The 5,561-nt window shown below is 32.0% G+C and overlaps 1 protein-coding gene across 3 annotated transcripts in view; it reads right to left on the minus strand.

Moving 5' to 3' along the window:
* The window catches only part of LOC117170201 (plasma membrane calcium-transporting ATPase 3), a 1,035,667-nt gene that overhangs the window by 1,002,758 nt on the left and 27,348 nt on the right, over nucleotides 1-5,561 (minus strand). The window lies entirely within an intron of this gene.

A 5,561-nucleotide genomic window follows, 5' to 3' on the forward strand; every position in this document is an offset into this window, starting at 1 on the left:
CGTTTAAAATATCATGAAATATTTTCGAATTTAGTTCAAATCATGTTTAATCACATAAAATATGCAATAATAATTTGTATTATTTCTAAAATCTAAAATCTTAGTACATATATTATTATAAGCGTAGAAATATTTTCTATAGAATGGTTCACAGAAATTTGCAGGCAGCCGTGCACAGCTGTCGGTTATATTTCAGATTTTTTTGGTAATACTTCCATCTAGGTTAGCCGAGAGGCTTTAGGCATAGCGGCGATTATAAACAGTACAGTGATTGTGTAATAGTAAATAATCGTCTACTTAAACATTTGAAAAAATATTAGACTATAATAGTAATAATATTATAATACAAAAGATTAATTTTTTGCGGCGAAAAATCGGTTATCATTTTATAGAACTGTTCTCTATATTTTCGAGACTTCTTCGATATAGACTGTATTTTAGCTAGAATTTAAATTTTATAGAACTATTTTACATTTTTCGTAACCTGCCTTTTAATCGAGAGGACGTCACCTCGGCCTTTAAATTTTATAGAACTTTGTAACACATTTCGTTGCATAGTTCAAAGCAATGTAAAAAAAGACGATTTTAATGTTTTTAAACTACCAATCGTATCCTCTACTGTAAGATTAGTTATACAAAATTGAATGAATATTTTTTTTCCGTGTTTTACTGCGTCTTATAGAGGTAGTGTTCGCTCCAAAATTAAGAAAGAACATCCTTCCATACTTGAATCATTTGATCAACCGCTTTTTTGAGGTCTTTAAAAATCTTTTCCCTAATATTAATTTTATTAATAAATTCCATCATCTTGTACACTATCCGGAATGTATCAGATGGTCAGGATCCTTGACTCTTTTTGGGTGTATGAGATTCGAAGAGAAACATGCCGAAATAAAAGAACGTGCCCAAATTGTGTACAATTTCAAAAACTGTCCCAAAACACTTATTCGCGTTTGTCAGTGCACACAGAGTGCACAATGGGGAGGAAAGGCCTTGAAAGTATATTCTGCCATCAGTCAGGGAGCCCGTGTAGAAATTACCTTAATAGTCCCTAATAATATTGGGGCTTTGTTAGGGGCCCCAACAGCTTACCTTTATTAGGATTGCTCCTATCAGGACCTATTATGGTCCGAATATAGCAACCCTTTTATTTGAGATGACTTCCATAATAAGGCCCCTATTATGGCCCTGGACAGGATCGCTTTAGGCCATAAATAATTTGCATGATCAAAAAATTTTTTTCTTAATACGAAAAAAAAATTGAAAAATCTGACATGCTAACTCATTCGTTCTAACTGTGCACCACACAATACAAACTTTTAGACCATTTTTGGAAAATTTTAGACTATTTTTGGAAATCGATGAAAATTGTGTGAATTATTGTTCTCGTGCTAAATTAATAGCGGTAAGTACTCAGATTAAAATAGACATTTTAGCAGATTAGCAAAAAAAGAACGTTGTGAATTACGTTTATAGGTTAGGTCATTGTGTCACACGCGTGCCACATGTGAAAAAATGATGATGTTTATATTTATTCAACTTTAATCATATGAATTGTATATTATTTGTGCAAATTATCTAAAAGAATTTTATTGAATTATTTTCAAAAAGAAAAAAAGAACCAATTTTTAAAGTATGTGAAGAAGCTTGAAAATTTGTTCGCGAAAATCCTTTTCTATACATTTTTATCATATTAAAACACTTAGAATTTCGTAAATGTCACAATGAAATTAAAGTTAATTCAACGGTTATCCTTCAGTAAAATAAACCTCCATTCCCTCGTATTACACACTGTACGACATGTAAAATCAACTGAACTGAGATTAACGTAGTAACGTATTAGTATTCGTTTACTTAGCTCGCCCCTAAAATCGCAACGCAACCTATCCCCATGGAGCATCGGATGAATTCACGACGCAATCGGCAATGAATGGATTGTATCACCTAAAAAACATTCCTTTTTGACATTTATATGGTAGCTGTCACAATACTCCATATTTTAGATGGCACTAATTATTCACAGATCGCGTACACTTGAGAGTTTATTGGAGCAAGACGTGTTTTTGTTCCGTGAATCTTTCAGCTAAAATATAGATATGAGGTAAATTCTAGAACTTTTGTTCTGTGTCGCAATGGCATGGTCGCATATTCAGAAGTCGTTTCTGAGGTCGCCACTCTCAGTTACAAATGCATTTCAAAATTATTTTATAGATCCCAACTCGTGTAATAGCGTAGTGGTTAAGGCTATTGACTTGCGTGCTTATTATCGGCGAGAAAACTATAGGCATCTGCCTTTGAAGCTTACAGTATAAACCGATAGTAGGCTTATGCGTTCGAATCCCACCCATTGTGTGCGAAATTTTAATTGAATTATAAGCATTATAACTTACAAATACTGATTAATTATAAGTACATCCGAAAATATTTATAAGAAATAACCGTGCGTCTATTTATTAATTATTTTTTAACAACACTTTTTCACAATTTATAGTGCTGTCTTAACTGTAGTCTACGCCGATAACATAATTTAGATCTCTTTATAGTATTCGTTAAAGTGACGTGATAATTCGTAATTGCAGCATCCAGGAACTGCACAAAATAGCGACTGTACTTGAAAGATCGGTAGATTTAAGTTGGTTTTCAGTAAAATATAAGGTTCTTTTTTCTGCGTATACAATAATAGCCGACATATTTTGTCAATGAAACGAACAAGAACGGCATTTACTTGCACAAAAGGCCCTATCGGGGCCCTAACGAGGGCCCCTAACAGTATGGGAAATAGTAAGGATTCTTGTTAAGGGCCTGAACAAATTTCCTTTGACGGCCTTTAACAATTTTGCGTAACCAAACTAGTACGGCCCCTAACAATTTGCCCCATGCGGACCCTAATAGAAGTAGGAAAACCCCATCAGTTCCTCACCAATACGCCATCAAGATTTCTACACGTGAGGTAAAAATGTTCAAGTGGACTTGAAGTTTCCCATGTAAAATGCATGGGGAAAAATCACTTTTTTGAGTTTTTAGAATAATTTTTTAGGGTTTGAAAGAATGTTACGGAAAAGTATGAGGGCCTGTAGAGAATCATCCTACGAAGAATTTCATCTATCAGACATATGGGTTTTACACCCCTAACATACCCCTACGCGTTCCTTAAAAATACCCCTAAAACAAAAAATGTCAATTATTCATGAAATCGACCTTTTGAACAATATATTCTCGTATTTTTTTACTTTAAATTATTAATATTGGTCTAGTGGGATATTTATTATCATTGGTTAATTGATTTTTAATTATTTAAACAAACGGAATTAGTTTAAATAACTTTTTTTTTGAAAATTTCTTTTCCCTCCTGAAAATTATTACTAGTAGTCTAGTGGAATATTGATTAACATTCGTTCTTTGATTGTTTATTTAAACAAATGGAATTTGTTCAAGCAATTCTTTCGAAAATTCTTTTTTTTTCTTAAAAATTATTACTATTGGTCTAGTGGAATATTTATTAACATTATTTCATTAATTTTCAATTTTTTAAACAAATGAAATTTTTTAAAATATTTGTTTAATAAATATTATTATTATTTCTTCAGTGGAATATTTATCAACATTGTTTGATTAACTTTATTTTTTCTTAAATTTTGTAACATAAATTATTACCTAAATATAACTGATAAATTAAATATTATTCAGTAATTAATTATTACTGATAAATATTACACTAGCCACACAGTACTAATTTTCTAAATTTAAAACGAAATTATTCAAACAAATTTTATTTGTCTAGATTATTAATAATTTATTTGACCAATGATAATAAATATGCCACTAGACCAATAGTAATAACTTTAAGTTACAAAAATACGAGAATACAGTGCTCGAAAGTTCCATTTCATGAACAATTGACAGTTTTTATTTTAAGGGTAGTTTTCAGATACTCGTGAGGGTGTGTTAGAGGTGTCAACTACATATGTCTCATACATAAAATTCTTCGTTGGATAATTCTCAACAGGCCCCCATATTTTCCTGTCACATTTTTTCAAACCCTAATAAATTATTCCAAAAACTCAAAAAAGTGATTTTTCCCCATGCATTTTACATGGGAAACTTCAACTCAAAACCAGCACCTCTTAAAATCGAAACAAAAATAAAAATTATGGAATTTCTTTTTTCGGATTTGGAATTAAATTGGGGGGGGGGGGGTCGTTGTACTCTAAAGAAAAAAAGCGTTTTTGAGCCACCCTAATGTGGACACCGATACTGTATTTCGTATTCGTTCCGTAAAAGTAAATGGAGCTTAGTATAGGAATGAACTCATGTATGCCTACATGCTAAAGGCTCAGAAGATATAAATGTCCCACAGTTTGGAATGATAAAAGAAATCATTATTTTAGAACAGAACAAAGTTTACCTTCGATGTATACTTTGTGTAACATTACACTTTTACCCTGACTTGAAGGCTTATTTAATCCGTCCAGGGGTTTCATATAGTCTCGCTTCTTTCATTTCATCATCAAATATTGTTTAATATAAGCCCTTATCCATATGGACAGTATCAACGTCTGATGAATTATTTGTGAGCTTGTGTCAAATTATTCTTTAATCAGAGTATCTATCACGTCTTTACTGCTTAGCGCATTGACGCAGAAAGTTTCTTTGAGCTCACTGAAGCGTATTTGCGTATGTCAATAGCTTATGTGTGTGACTTCAACATCCTCAGACAAAATAAAATTTGCAGAACGAAGTATCAATACATAATTTTTTAGTACAGGAATATTACTTTGATGTGGACCAAGGTGAAATGAGACCACTCGAACATATTACACCAATTACTTCTACACTGTAAAAAATTTCGGAAATTTTCCCACTAATTTTGTAGGAAAAATTTTCAACTGTGGATAGGAAAGATTATTTTCCTAAAAAATTGGGAATTTTCTCAATACTTTGGAAAAATTTTCTTTTTGAATGGGACTATTTCTATCGGTTTGGGAAATTTCACATACATATTTGGAAATGAAGAATTCTTTCAATATTTGAGAAATTTTCTCAATTTATATTCGGAAAAATTCTCACTTCCATAGGAAATATTCTATTCGTCTTTGGAAAATTTGCACATAACTTTGGAAATAAGAAAATTCCATACTATTTAGAAAAATAGAATCAAAAGTTTCAAGTCAAATAAAAACTCACCCTGAATCACCATGTATATACAGGGTGATTTTTTTAAACTTGAAACTTTCAAATATCTCGAAAAATAGACACTCTATGAAAAAATGTAATAAATCAAAAGTTTCAACTTAAAAAACTCACTCTGTATATAGCAACAGTCGTTCGGTATACCTGAAAGTTTAACAAACAAGGTCAGTTACGCCAGCCCCGTCCCCACTCTTAATTTTAGAGTTTTCTATAGCCCACTGAATTGCGCCCCAAATGCGTTCAAATGCACCAACGATCAAAATTTTTGCGTTACAAAACTGTAGCAGTTATGTCAGGTGATACGTTGGGGGGGGGGGGCAGCGTAACGCTATACCGCTCCATTTGAAAAGTCAACTTTTAAATCACATAAT

Source organism: Belonocnema kinseyi, chromosome 3 (assembly GCF_010883055.1).
Source record: "Belonocnema kinseyi isolate 2016_QV_RU_SX_M_011 chromosome 3, B_treatae_v1, whole genome shotgun sequence".
NCBI classification, from domain to species: Eukaryota; Metazoa; Arthropoda; class Insecta; order Hymenoptera; family Cynipidae; genus Belonocnema; species Belonocnema kinseyi.